We start from the raw sequence: 15690 nt of genomic DNA on the forward strand, positions 1-15690 counted from the left end.
AAGGGGGGGACGGGGGCATGGCCAGGATGGCTAAAATGGCGGACACCATTTGAACGAGCTCCGACTGAGCCCCATAAATATCCTGCTGTGAACTCAAGCCTAAAATGACTGCCTCCCCATACTGGGTTTGAGGCAAAGCTGTGGCGGCTCCCTGGGGTCCGAGGGTGGCTAGGAGTATGTAAAGTGACAAAAGACGGAGACTATGAAATATGGGCCTACCTGTGTTCCTGTGCTCGAACGGCTGCCTTTCCTGAGGCGACCCTGCCTGGGAAGCGACAACGGCGACTGCTGGTGGACTTGATTGGGGTTATGTTGGCATATTTTGGCGGAGTTGCTGTGCTCGCCTCCTGGAGTTGCTGACGCAGAGGCATGTGGCACCCGCCCGAGAATCCTGAAGGTGAGGCATGGCGTTTCCTCCTGACCGGAGGCCAGACGACGGATGACTTAGGTGGCGCTGACCGGGAGCCCGGCTGGCCGGAGGCTGTGCGGCAGATCCCCCTGGCGGGGGTTGTGCCTCTGATAGAACCCGGGTGCACGGCAGAGAGCTGTGGACACCGGCTCTGCAACGCTGCAGGCCTGCCTCTGCTGGCCTGCGGAAAGGCTCAGCGGCTGCCCTCGAGTGATAGAAGTTGGTGCACCTGGCCCAGGAGACATGAGGTGAGCGGGGAAGACCGCAAGTGCTGCACTTTACACTGGGCCTGACCGGTGCGGGTGGCGCGGGGTCACCACACTCGGAGGCACGCCGGAGAGCTGGAAAAACGAGCCAGTGCTGAGGGCTGCTCAGCCAATGGCGCGCTAGCAGGGCGGAGTCCCGGAGGCGGCCGAAGGGCAGGGGCTACGAATCCTGCGCAGCCGCCGTCCTTCCCCGCCCGTGCACCGCAGCTGCCGTTCCCACAGCACACCGCAGGTCCCGCCGGAGCAGCAGAAAGTTAGCAGGCTGGAAGTTGTCAGCCTGTCCCTGGTCTGGAGCCCCTGGCCACATCGCCCACGCCCGCCCATCCATCTGGAGCTGAGGACCCGGCGCTCCATGAATCATTGTCCCCAACAGCAGCGGTGAGGAGCGTGTGTGTGTGTGTGTGCCTGCGCGTGTGTGTGTGTGTGTGTGTGTGCCTGCGCGCGCGCGTGTGTGTGTGTGTGTGTGTGCGCGCATGCGCGAGTGTGTTAATGGTAATCATACTTCTAAAGCGCAACATTCATCCTAATAGGATATTACGGTGCTAAGATTGTAACAGTGTGCGGTGAGCAGATACCCGAAACTGGAGAGTTTAGTCTGTTTTGGGAAACAGCACAGTTTTCAATTTTTTCCTAAAGGTAAGGTAGCAATCCGTGAGCCTTAGATCTATTGGCAGATCATTCCAGATGTTAGCGGCTAGGTGTGAAAAAGCACACCCGGCCATCCTGGCTCTCTTTACTCGAGTGGTGGCAGCTTTTGCTGTAAATTGTGAGCGAAGGTTCCGGTTCGGTGCATAAAACTTGATCCTATTTTTTAGGATGTTGGGGCCGGTTTTATGCAGAGCTCTATGAGTAATACATAACATTTTAAAAGATGCTCTTTGCCTCATTGGGAGCCAGTGTAAAGCTCTCAAACAGCTCTTAGCAGAGTCGTACTTTTTCCTGTTGCAAACTGCTTTTGCTGCCGCATTCTGGACAAGGTGTAGTTTTGTGAATAGACAGTCTGCCATGCCGACAAACAGTGAGTTCCCATAGTCCAGCCTACTTATCAGTAGTGACTGGACTAGTATCTTTCTGCATTCAATGGCGATCCATGGGAAAACTCGTCTTAGCATTTTTAATATTGCAAAGCCCTTGCCACATATTGTAGTAACATGATTTTTCATGGACAGAGTATTGTCAATGTGAACTCCTAGATTTCTTGCAGTCAGGGTTGGATTGGGAGGTGTGCCAAGAGTATTAGGCCACCAGGTGTTGTCCAGAGCTGTTGGGATCCGCCGAACAAGAGGATTTCCGATTTCTCGGCATTTAATTTCAGGCAGTGACTGTGCATCCAGTTGGATAACTCGGTGAGGCAGTTGAGCAACCTGTTTTTGGCATCCTCTTCGCCATTAAGGGTGACCATTAGTTGCGTATCACCTGCGTATGAAAAAATGTTGATGCCCCACTTTTTACCAATAGTTGCCAGGGAGGATACATAGACATTAAATAATGTCGGGCTCAATGATGCCCCCTGTGGTACCCCATATTGGTGGCTGTTGCGTGCGTGTGTGTGTGCATGCGTGAGGGTGGCTGTGTGTGTGTATGTGTTATTCACTTGCTGTGAATGTTGAACAGGAGATGTGCACGGCGCCGGGCTGGGCGTGCGCGTCCACAAGGTGAAATCGCTGATGAAAAGCGTGTGCACATCCCCTGTCCAACATTCCCGGCAAGTCCACAACAATAGGTCTTTCGCTGGATGCAGCGCTTCGCGCTGCTAACACCAGCGAGACCTAAAAAGGTGAGGTCTACTTACAATACAGTTTTACTCATAAATTCTTTATAGAAGTTAGCCTGCTCATCCGAAGACTTGGTTATTTAGTTGTGCAAGTATTTTAATGAAAAGTGGAAATAAATTGGGGTCATGTAAAATACCTCATGTTCTACAAAGTTTAGATGACTATTAATTGCGAATTAACAAATGTTCATTTGCATTGTGAGCTATTTAGGACTTGTGTCCAGTTTTTTCAATTATCTTTGCAACTTCAATGCCCATGTGCATACCATCCCCGTTAACAATTTAAACTTTTAACACTTGTCTAAAATTGCTAGAGTTAGTGGGTGTAAAATCTATGCAATAATTATTAGCTCTAATCATGCAAAAACTCCTGCTTCTCCTTAGTTATATGCTCAGAGAAGCCTGTGTAATGTACGTGGGATTAATGCTAAATTAACCTCACTGCATAGAGGCACACCCCTAAAAATCTTCAAAACGATTACCACTTTAGTAGTACATGGGGACACATACTTTTTAAAACTAATTAGCAGACAACTGTTGCAGTAGTCTAATCTAGCGAAAGCTAGATTTAACAGGATTCAATTAGAATGTGAGAGTGTCCCGGTGGTAGAGTAGCTTAGCTAGCAGCTCTCCTACCTCGTCTTTTTAGCACAAAATCTGCCATTAGTAATTCAACTAAATAATCTTTATTCGATCTTACCGGGTAGATCATAAAAGATGCATATTACAAGCTATGCAATATTGAAAACATAATTATAATCATATTAAAACATGTTGGAAACATACCACAATATGGTACCTTCTTAAAGTGCTATACCTTAAAAAATGCAATGTTATATTAATCGGTTAAGGAGAGGCACAATAAAAAAAACCAAGGCATAAAGGGCAGTAGGGAACAATATACCATCAGGTAAAATAACATTCTCTTCTCTTGGGGTAGGATACGGTAAACATCGTTTACCACAAATCCTTTGCCCCGTAGGCAATAACAACGCAGTTGTATAGACCGCCTTGTTACAACGCAAACCATTACTCAACAATTAAGAACAACGACTTGCGGAGTGTTCAGAAGGTGTTGGATTCAAAATCCAAAACCTTCCCTACTGTTACACATACTGGAGTTGGAATAGTAAGTTATACTATTGCAACATCAAGTGCCCCCCCTAGAACAAGTCGTTGTGACAACTTGCGGAGTAATGGTATGCCTTGTTACAACACAGTCAATGTATCAACTGCATTGTAATTGCCTTCGGGGAAAAAGAATGCGTAGTAAGGTGGCATATTCGTAGGATACATTTGAAAAAAACAACTGAGTGGCAAGTATCATAGTGATTATGCCACTGGAGAAAGAGCAGAACAGCCTTACAATTGGTAAACTTGTACCTATGGAACACAGACGATAACAATCTCCTAATATAGGGTAGATAGTAATTACAGAAGAAAACAGAGTGCAGTAAGGACTGATTTGATTGCTCATCACATAGGCGAATATATATATATATATGACACGTGATCAAGGGCTTACGGGCTTGAAACGCGTTGTGTTGGGTCACTGAATAAAATATTGCCCACTTGAAAAACTCCGGAGGTCTGCGTCTCTTTCCTCGCCTGACTGCCGCTGGGAGAACTCAGGAAGTGGTTTGAGGGTTTATATATATATATATATATATATATATATATATATATATATATATATATATATATATTTTTTTTTTTTTGACATTTGTACAGCGCTCTGTTACCTGTGGGTGTCCTGGCGCTCTGAAAACTCCATAGGCACAATCGATTAAAGCTTAATTAGTGAACAGCCAGGTCTTAAGAGCTCTCCTAAAGGCCATGAGATCTGTCCTCCTTCTAAGAGCCGGGGGTACGGCATTCTAGGCGTTGGCTGCTCCCAGCACAAAGCTTCTGCCTCCCCACCACACTTTCCTAATGCGAAGAACTGCAATCCACCTGGCTTTAGCAGATCTAAGGTGCCTTGTCTGGAGATACCAGAAAAAATACTGTTGGAGAAATGATGGCCCAAGCCTCGCAAGGCCTTAAACACCAGGCAGAGTGCTTTAAACAAGATCCGCTTTCGCACCGGGAGCCAGTGAAGTTTGGCTAGCTCCTGGGAAATGGGGGCATACTTTGGGAGGCCCGTAATAAGCCGAGCCGCAGCATTTTGTAGGACCTGCAATTTGTTTAGTATGCCCTTTTGGGCATTAAGAAACAGACTGATACAATAATCCAGCTGAGATAATAAAAGCGTGGTGACTACTGTTTTTTTCCCATTTTCTGGAATAAATGGCAGGATCTTTCGGATGGATTTGAGCAAAAAGGAAATGGAGAAAGACAGTGCATTAACCTGCGGTCGGAAGGTAAGCTGGTCATCGATCAGCAACCCTAAGTTCTTAACTTTAGGTACAGGGGTGGGGGCATTCCCCATCTGCTCAGGCCACCAGTTTGGTCTCCAAACGTTGACATTTGAGCCAAAAACCATAACTACCGTTTTGGCCGAATTCAATTTATGGCAGTTTGCAGCCATCCAATTTCCCACCGCCAGCATGCAATCCTGAAATTGCCTGGCTACACCTTCCTCCTTCCCTGGCAACAGTGGCACCACAATCTGGGTGTCGTCAGGGTAAGAGGTAAGTTCAAAGCCAAATGCCCGAATTACTGGGGCCAGAGAGCTAACATATAAATTGAACAGAGTGGGGCTTAAGGATGAACCCTGCGGAACCCCACCGGGTAGAGCGAAAGGTTTAGATTCAAATTCGCCCAGCACCACAGTCTGAACTCTGTTGGAAAGGAATGCCTTTAAGATGTTAAATGCATTTCCTTGTACCCCACAGGCCTTCAAACGGTCCAACATTATCATGTGGTGCACCGTATCGAAGGCCGCGGAAAGGTCAAACAGTACCAACGCGGCCCTGCCCCCAGCATTGGTAACTGCTTTGATCTCTTCCGTTGTTTTAATTAGCGCAGATTCTGTGCTATGTCTAGCTCTAAAACCGTGTTGTGACCGGTCCAGTGCCAGAGTAGCCATAAGGAACGAGCTCAATTGGAGATTCATCACCTTTTCTAATAATTTAGTTGGTAAGGGGAGTCTCGCTATAGGGCGATAATTATTCGGATCTCTGATATCCAGATTGTTTTTTTTATTAAGGGCAAAATTGAGGCTCGTTTCCAGCATGACGGAAAATCTCCTGTCCTAAACATATTATTAAACAGGGCTACCAATGATGTAACTATAGGAACTGGGGCCAGCTTAATCACAGCCACCGGGCATGGATCAGATGGGGAGCCTGACCTTGCCACTTGAAGCAAGCCCATAATTCCTTCAACATTTACCGGCGAGAAACACTCAAGTTTTGCCCCTGAGCTAGCCTCCGCTGAATTCACTGGAGTATTCGCTGGACCGTTCACCGTGTCTAAACCAGTGAAGGCCTTGAAAATAGTCTCTACTTTATCTGAGAAAAATTTGGCTAATTCCTCACATAGCTCGGGGCTAGCGGGTGTGGCTGCCGGTGTCGGGGCAGCCAGACAGGAGACCGTTCTAAACAATTAATTTGCCAAATGTTTGACCAGGCTGATGCGATCGGTGAAGTATTCTTGTTTCGCCGTCACCACCATTTATTATTATTTTTTTTTTATAGCGTAACAGGCTATGTTTGAGTAACCTTTTATCCGATTCCTTGTAGTCTTTGCGCCAGACCCTTTCCAATTTTTTTCACCCTAGTTTCTGCTTCCTAAGTGCCTCCGAAAACAAGGGCGCAGAGAGCTGGGACCTGGCTGGGAGGCAGAGTTTGGGTGGAGCGAGGTTGGCACAGGGCTTTTCAATCCACCTTGTATAGGCCCCTGCCGCCACCTCAACCTCTAGAGGGAGTGCCTTTTTAGAGGAAACCAAAAGGTCCTCAAGATCTCCCCCCTCTATCTTATTCCAGGCCCTGCAGGTCCTGGCAGATTTAGACGATCGACCTGAGCTTTGTGGGCTCAACCCTGAGATAGAAAACAAGACTATTGTATGGTCTGACCAAGAACCGGTATGGATTTTGAAAACTCGAAGGTTGGATGTTTAGAAAAAATACCATCCAAGGTGTGGCCCAGATTGTGGGTAGGTCCCTTCACCAATTGTTTTAGGTCCGTCCGCATATCTGCTAAGAGTATTGGCCCTGTGGGAAACCTAGCAACTAATGGATTGTACCTAATCTGAACTGACACAATAATGTTCGCTCATACACATTCTGTACGAAAAGTAGATAGGGTGCAATCCCGGCTGCCATCTGGATTGCACAATAATCTTTCATGTCTGGTTTCACCACCTTTACAGCCTCACTAGTGGCCTGACTCTGCTTAGTGAAGCCGTCTTGGACCCAGATTTTGTTTTTTGTGATGGCATCTGGATTCTCAAACAGATGTACACAAACCAAGGCTAAAGTAGTGTCTCTAATATACTATAATTATGAAATATTCATTCCATGTTTGCAAGAGAGGCAGTCTCTAATAACAGCCCGATTGAGCCTAGCTTTCTTGTTTGCCCATATTGAGCACCAGAGAGCCAGACGAGCTGCACTAATAAGATCTTGGAAATACTCCAAACCTAATTCCTGGTGCAGAGAAAAATGTGGAGTCGAGGGGTGCCCCTAGCATGTGTCGACAAAATCTATTTGTCTCCACTTGAATAACCCAAACACCTCTACAGCCCAAAATCCCCATCCCATATGTCACAGTTGGAAGACATTTCTTTTTATAGATTTCCAGGATCAGGGCAACAGTTTTCTACCATTACAGGCAGCAAGGGAAAAGTGATTCCAACAGCACAAGAGAAGCAAATTAACCAACTCCTAAGGCAAGGAGACCAGGTGCAAGTGTCATCAAAATCCAAACCAAGATATGGAAAGAACTCACTCTGTCCAATTTTCTTCCTCCTGTTCCATAAGTGCAGGGTTTGGTATTTCTAGGGCCACAGACCCTTAAAAATGTTTTTGAAAAGTCAGTGTCTAAATTAAGCGCCTTCATGAATACCACAAAGCTTGAGATTAAGATTTTTAGGCCCTTAGCCATCCTGTTGAGAACTGCTGCGTCATCCGCATATAATAAAACGGGCACAGCCTTTTTCCCAACATGTGGCACATCCGCCCCGGGGGACACCAATGTCCTTTCCAGATCATTAATATAAAGTAAAATGGAATGAGGACAAGTGCACAACCTTAGCATACTCCTCCATTAACTTTAAAAGGGCAAGTTCACTCGCATTTGTTCCCAAATCTAAGAAAGTCTTGAGAGGTCCTGGTGAAAGAGTCTTAAAAAAGAAACCAAACCCATCTCAAGGCCCATAGACACAAAGGTAACCCATGATTTGGACCAGTTGACACAATCAAAGGCACTCTAAGTCCATGAATGCAAGATAAATGGGAGGGACCATATTTAGCCACAATAAGAAGTAAATTAAGACCCTGTTCAATTGTTCCAAGACCCTTCTTGAATCCATATTGTACCAGAGAGAGAACATTACTGCAGGAGAGGTGTCGTTCCAGGATAACTCAGCCAAATATTTTAATCGTGGAATCAAGCAGGGATATTGGGCGGTAGCACCTTGGGCTATGGGTATTTTCCTTTTTAAAGATAGGAACAACTATTGACATACAACAGGAAAGCGGGACCCCCGCCCAACAGACAGGGTTAAAGACACTAGTAAGCACAAGTTACCAAAATCCACGGTCTTCCTTAAATAAGTCGAGAGGTACACCGTCTGGGCTTAGAGCCTTCTTGCAAGGACTACTGTGATTCGCTTTAAGAACGTCTTCTTCCCTGAAAGAGAGACTGCCACATAATGAGCAGTCAATCCGTCCCTTTTCTGGGATCACAACATTAGAGGAGTAAACAACGGACAAATGTTATATCCAGGTCTCAGAAGTAATATGCACAGTGACTTTATCTGGGGACGCCACTGGGGATAAACCTGCCCGAATCATCCTTCTAACATGCATGGGGTTCTTTATTGTGGTAGGCAAGAATAGCCTCCCATTTTACGTCATTGACGGCTACCTTCCTATTTTTCAGTGCCAGTGCATACCCTTTTCTACTGCCTAAGATTGCTCTCTTGATCTCTAGGAATTTGTTTGAGGGCCTTACATAGGCTATCATTTGCGCTCTGCAGTCTTTTTCAAACCAGGATTTAATATGGGAGGGGGGAACCCTAACCACTGTTCTAATCAACATGCCTTTTATACGTAGTAGAAGTTTGGCAAAGCAAAGGAATGTTTGAAAGCTCGCAATACCGTAGCAGGAGACATGCCTCCAGGCATCAAAGGACGGAAGATCAAGGAGCCAAGAGAATGGACCCAGCCTAGTCCCTGTCCGTCCATGACAGGCTAAGGCGGACCTGTCTTGGCCTGGTCTTTGCCCTGGGTTTGTCCTGCCCCAAGAGAAGTATCTGGTGCTTTTCAGCGCGTCTGTGTGGCGAGCCTCTCCTATAGCCACAGGCTGCGCTGGGGGAACAAGTCCCACCCTAGCAGGGCCACAGTTAGTCACTTGCAATGCAGGCAATACATGCAAACAACCAGTCTGGATGAGATTCCATGCCATTAGTTATATTGCATTGGTTAAACAAACTGTTCTCCTAAATGCACGTAAAGGTGAAGTTAACCTCATTAGCAGTGCCAGAGTGTTAGAAATGGGGGTCTCTAGTTGGCAGAGTTAGGTGCCTTTGTCCAAAAGGGGCCCTTGCTTCTAGTCAGGGTAAGGGGGATACACTCCTAAAATAACCCCTGCTCACCTCCTAGTAACTTGGCACGAGCAGACAGGCTTATCTCAGAGGCAGTGTGTAAAGCATTTGTGAACATATATAATAATACAGTGAAGACACTACAAATGGACACCACACCAGTTTAGAAAAATAAGTAATCTTTATCTAAACCAAAACAAGACCAAACGACAAAAATCCACAATACAGTATTAAAAATAAGTCTTTCAAATGGTAGAAATTGTTCATTTCAATGCAAGTTGTAAATGCAACACTTTTCTCACAAAGTGCCTTGGATGAGTCACACAAAACAAACAAAATGGCCGTAGGGAAGGTGATCTGTTCCTTACTGCTGCGCAGGGGAGGTGATGCGTCAGTTTTTTACTGCATCCCCCAACGATGCGACAAACTTGGCACCTCGATGCGACGATCCGGGACAATGCGTGGATTCTTCCAGCTCCCAGCGGAAAACAGACTCTAATTCAAATTCAAGTTCAAAATTTGTATAGCTCACTACTCACCCAGAGGGTCTCAAGGCGCTTGAGGGAGGAGGGGTGCTTTACTTATCGAATATCCAAGTTTTTAGTTGTTTTCTGAAGGAGAGGTGGTTCTGTGTAAGGCGGAGGTGGGTGGGGAGAGAATTCCAGGTCTTGGCCGCTAAGTAGGAGAAGGACCTTCCCCCCCATGGTGGATCTTTGGATGCGTGGGACTGCGGCGAGGGCTAGATTGGACGATCAAAGTTGGTGGTGTAAAAGGACATGCGCGTGTTGAGGTATTCGGGTCCTAGGTTGTAGAAGGCTTTGTGTGCGTGGGTGAGGAGACGGAACGTTATTCTCTTGTTGACGGGGAGCAAGTGGAGGTCTTTCAGGTGTCCGGAAATGTGAGCTTGGCGGGGGATGTCTAGGATGAGTCTGGCTGAAGCGTTTTGGATGCATTGGAGTTTTTTCTGTAGTTTGGTTGTGGTTCCAGCGTAAAGAGTGTTTCCGTAGTCCAGTCGGCTTGTGACCAGTGCATGGGTGACCGTCTTTCTTGTTTCGGTGGGGATCCAACGGAAGATTTTTGTGAGCATACGTAGGATGTTGAAGCATGATGTGAGACGGCGTTGACTTGTCTGGTCATTGAGAGGGAGGAGTCGAGGATGAAGCCCAGGTTACGTGCGTGGTCCGTTGGTTTGGGTGCGTTTCCCAAGGCCGATGGCCACCATGAGTCGTCCCAGGCGGAGGGGGTTGATCCTAAGATGAGGACTTCCGTTTTGTCCGAGTTCAGTTTTAAACGGCTGTTCTTCATCCACTCGGCTACTTCTTTCATCCCTTCATTTAGGTTGGTTTTGGCGGTGTTTGGGTCTTTGGTGAGGGAGAGGATCAGCTGGGTGTCGTCTGCGTAGGAGGTGATGTTGAGGTTGTGTTGGCGCGCGATGGATGCTAGGGGACTCATGTATACGTTGAAGAGGGTGGGACTGAGTGATGATCCTTGTGATACGCCACAGATGACTTCGGTGGCTTCTGATCTAAAAGGGGGGAGGCGGACTCTCTGGGTTCTTCCGGCGAGGAACGAGATGATCAAGTCCAATGCTTTTCCATGTATTCCGACGTTGCTGAGGCGTTGTATAAGGGTGCTATGACAGACTGTGTGGGCAGTTGTTTCCCCGTTGTCCAGTAGAGCTCGACTGTCGTCTGTTGCTGCGATGAGGGCGGTCTCGGTGCTGTGTTTGGCTCGGAAGCCGGACTGTGAAGGGTCGAGGGATTTGTTGGATTCGAGGAAGGCGGCTAGCTGGCTGTTGACGGCTTTCTCAATGACTTTAGTAGGGAATGGGAAGAGTGAAATGGGGGCGGTAGTTCTTAAGTTCAGTGGGGTCTGCTGTGGGTTTCTTCAGGAGGGCACTGAGTTCGGCATGTTTCCAGCTTTCCGGGAAGGTAGCGGAGTTGAGGGAGCAGTTGATGACGTCTCGGAGATGGGGTGCGATAATGGAGTCTGCTTTGTTGAAGATGTGGTGGGGACATGGGTCAGTTGGCGATCCTGAGTGGATGGAGTTCATCAGGCGGATGGTGTCTTCAGTGGTGATTGGGTTCCAGGCGCAAAGGTTGTTGGAGGGGGGTTTTAGTTCGGAGGTGGGTGGGGTGGACTGGTCGCCAAAGCTGTTGTGTATGTCAGCGATTTTGTTGTGGAAGAACGAGGCTAGAGAGTCGCAGAGATCTTGGGATGGAGTGATGTCGTTGGTGCCGGCGTTGAGGTTGGTAAACTCTTTGACAATGTTGAATAGTTCTTTGCTGTTGTGGGCGTTGTTGTCAAGTCGATCCTTGAATGCTGATTTCTTGGTGGATCGGATCAATTGGTGGTGTTTGCGGGTGGTGTTCTTGAGTGTTGTCAGTGGTTGGGTTTTTTCGCCAGGCTTTTTCGAGGGTGCGACAGATATTCTTGGATTTCTTGAGGTCGTCATTGAACCAGGGGGCTTTTTTGCTAACTTGCTTGATTTGAAAGTTTTTCAAGGGTGCTAATTCGTCAGCGCTGTGGGTGATCCATTGTGTGAGGTTGGTGGCTGCTTGGTTTGGGCCACAACAACAGCAGGCACCTCTTTGAAGGTCCGAACTCCCAGCAAGGAAGTTCAGAGGAGCTGGTGGTGAAGTCTTTGGGTCCCTGAGACTTCAGAACAATAGGCAATTTCATTTTCAAGCCCCCTAAGAAGGGTTGCCATCTAAGCAATTCTCTTCACGCATCGTATTACACAGACGTATCGGAAAATGTGTGTTTTTAATACATTACAAATGTTCGCCATCCACGCATCTTTTTGTTTCGTCTTAGAATTTATCTTTCTTTAATGTGACATTTTACAAAGATATCCCATGTAGCAACAACAGTCAGAATATCTGCAATTATCAGCGACTTTTAAAAAGGGAAAATTCTCCTGTGTATCGGTTCCACTACAGTGCAGAACAATATCAGTCATTACAAAAAGTTTACCTGTGGCTTTTACTGATGAAGGCACTACTGGAGCCGAAACACACGTCGAAGATTTAATTTCTGCCACTTTTGATTTTAAATTCTATTGTATTTTTAAAGTCCACTATGTGTGGAGAAAAAACATTGTTAATGTAATGTCATTAATTTGATGTCATTTTAACAAATAATTGTTCTAAGATGAATTGTATATTTGTTTGTTGTAATTAAAATAATTTCCTTGAATACCATATTTGTCGGTTACACTGAGCTTTTTAGGTCTCGCCTCTCAATGCGCATGCGCATTGAGCGAGACTATAGGGGCTTAAATAAGGTTTACCTACACTGGCGATTGACTGGCGATTTCATGCTGTGCCTGTGCGCTTTTAGGTCAATGCGCAAGCGCATTGACCTAAAATGCGCGTGCACATCATCAAATCGCCAGTCAATCGCCCGGCAGCACTCCTCCCACACCTTTTGAAGTGAAGCTTAGCTTCACTTCAAAGGCCCCTGCTGCTTAACACCCTCATCGCCGCTCTCCCTGCTCCGCCCCCTACCCTGCCCGCCGTGTCTTATTTCTCCTCCCCCTCCCCTTATCTGCCTTCCCTCCGTCTTTTGGAAATGCATTTCTTGCATAGCCCCGATCCATAGGCACTTCAAAGGCCGCTCTCCCTGCTCCGGCCCCTGCATACAGTACAGATTAAACCTCCATGCACGTTTCAATCAGTTGCTCAATATTTCGAAAGCAGTTAACAGAAAAGGTTAGACCCCAAACCGAACATCGTCCACAGTGTGGTGGCTTCGACCGCCCGCCCAATTTAAGCGCTCCTTTTTTTAAATGAATTGTCGGGATTCGTTTTTGCGTGGTTCTGTAGAGTTGAAACGTCTCTTGTGTGAAGGTACCGTGTGACCTTTAAACTCTCCGTAGTGTCTCCCCGTACCACAACCACACACACACCCCAATGTTTGTTTCCCTCTCGAGGAAATCGTGCCATTGTTCAGCGAGGTGTAAAAGGAAACGCTCTAAAGTTTTATGGGCCCAGTGGCCTTTCTTTTACACATTTGTTCTCTACTGTAAACAGATTTAATCTAGATCTAAAAGAGCCAATTGGGATGTGGACTTTAAAGGAACATGTGGGTCGAAATTTACACATGGAATGAAATGCACCAATGACAGCATATTGTGTGTAGGGTTTATTTACCTTCTGGCAGATATTTCTGGATCCTTATGACAAATCATTAAAAGAAAATAGTGTTATAATAAATGCTTTTCCAAACATAACCCCTTGGTAGGCACCACAGCGCACTACCAATTCCAAGAACACCTAGAGTGCTCTCACTGCACGTGAGTATCTTCCTAATTATGATTGCTTAAAGACTGGAACAAATCCCATGGCCTTATCTACAAGGGGGTATTGGTCGCGGGGCCCTGTGCTAAAACTATGTAGTCCTCTTTCCTTTTAGTGGCATATGCTTGTCGCCTATCAAGCCTATGCCAACATTGTAAATACATTTTAATATTTCCAGGAGCTAGAATAGATGTTACTATGCAATACACGTTGACTCTTCTGGGTGATTTCACTTCACTGCACTCGTTTATTTAAGGCTGCCACAGTCAGCCAAGTTGCGGGTTGGTAAGGGCCTGCTGAGCCTTGCAAGCATCAACTACATTTAGCAGACTAGGGTCACAACACCCTTTCATTACAGCGTATTAATACGAGTGCATTACAGTGTTGATGAGATGTTCAGAGTAATTGTTCTAAGTTCCAACATACGCCCTCTTTCCTCGTGCAGAATATTGTTGGAAGCATTTCCAGATTTATATCCATAAAGCTGAATTTAGATTTCTTTAAAAAATACGTTTTACACCTTTATATTTGGGGCTGTTTACTATATATTCAATATGAGAAAATATATATGTTTCATGATCTGTCACGTAAGAAACTCAACAATAAATATATGTACTCCATTAATGGGGAAAGACTAAAAATGACTATACTCAAAACAAAAATTTACAAATTAGTTTATATATACTTTAGTAACATTTCATTTACTCTACATTCAATAGCTCAAACAAATAAATTACACGGGAAAAACATTTCTGTTCACCCTTCCCAACACTGCTTTCTCCCCTCTCTCTCTCTACACCACGCTTACACCCCTCTCTCTATAACCCTCTCTACACCCCTCTCTCTACACCCCTCTCTCTACACCCCTCTCTCTACACCCCTCTCTCTACACCCCTCTCTCTACACCCCTCTCTCTACACCCCCCTCTCTCTACACCTCTCTCTCTCTACACCTCTCTCTCTCTACACCTCTCTCTCTCTGCACCTCTCTCTCTCTGCACCTCTCTCTCACTACACCCCTCTCTCTCTACACCACGCTTACACCCCTCTCTCTACACCCCTCTCTACACCCCTCTCTACACTACGCTTACACCCCTCTCTCTACACCCCTCTCTCTACACCCCTCTCTCTACACCCCTCTCTCTACACCCCTCTCTCTACACCCCGCTCTCTACACCCCTCTCTCTACACCCCTCTCTCTACACCACTCTTACACCCCTCTCTACACCGCTCTCTCTACACCCCTCTCTCTCTACACCTCTCTCTACACCTCTCTCTCTACATACCCCTCTCTCTACCTCTCTCTACACCTCTATCGCCCTCACTCAATCTATCTATCTATCTTTCGCCCTCCCTCTATCTTTCGCCCTCCCTCTATCTTTCGCCCTCCCTCTATCTTTCGCCTTCCCTCTATCTTTCGCCTTCCCTCTATCTTTCGCCTTCCCTCTATCTTTTGCCCTCCCTCTATCTATAGCTCTCCCTCTCTCTATCAATCACCCTCACTCTATCTATCACACTCACTCTATCTATCTGTCTATCGCATGACCACAGCATCACTCAGCACCACCACAGCTTCACTCAGGGGCACCACAACATCACTATGCACTACCACAGCATCACTGAACGCCAGAGCATCACTCGTCGCCACCACAACATCACTCAGCGCCACCAGAGCATCAGTCTGTGCAACCATTCAACAACAAGTGGTTCAAATATGTTCTCTCAATGTTTCAAGGTTTATTACAAATGTCACAAAAAGATGTTAATATTTCACTTCTGTTCTTGGATTTTCGTCACAATAAAATACACTTAACATAATCTTCACAAAAGTTATTTACAAAAGTTTAAGCTATTGCCATTATAAATTACAATAACTTTTTATTTAAGTATTAATTATAAAAAAAGGCCATTGTTATTTGTAATATCAATACATCTAAGTCACGTAAATAAAACATATTGCATTACAAATGCTATAGGTGTCACATTTGCTAAAGCTATAACTATTGGCATTGTAAATGACAAAGCTATCAATTTAGCTATTTTAAAAACCAACACATAAATAAAATATGTGTCATTTACAAGACCAATAGCTCCAACTTTTCTAATGCGAGACCTATTGCATTTCCAATGCTTGTTTCTTGTATCTTATTGATTGTATATTGCCTAGGAACGTTATTTACAGTTGTATATTTTTTAATAGGAGCATACTTTTTAATGTTTGCTTATCAATCT

At 45.8% G+C, this 15690-nt stretch overlaps 1 protein-coding gene across 1 annotated transcript in view; it reads left to right on the plus strand.

Moving 5' to 3' along the window:
* Positions 1–15690, plus strand: part of IPMK (inositol polyphosphate multikinase) — a 117514-nt gene that overhangs the window by 16198 nt on the left and 85626 nt on the right. The gene's annotated exons all lie outside the window — the stretch shown is intronic.

Source organism: Lissotriton vulgaris, chromosome 5, assembly GCF_964263255.1.
Source record: "Lissotriton vulgaris chromosome 5, aLisVul1.2, whole genome shotgun sequence".
In the NCBI taxonomy this organism is placed as follows: domain Eukaryota; kingdom Metazoa; phylum Chordata; class Amphibia; order Caudata; family Salamandridae; genus Lissotriton; species Lissotriton vulgaris.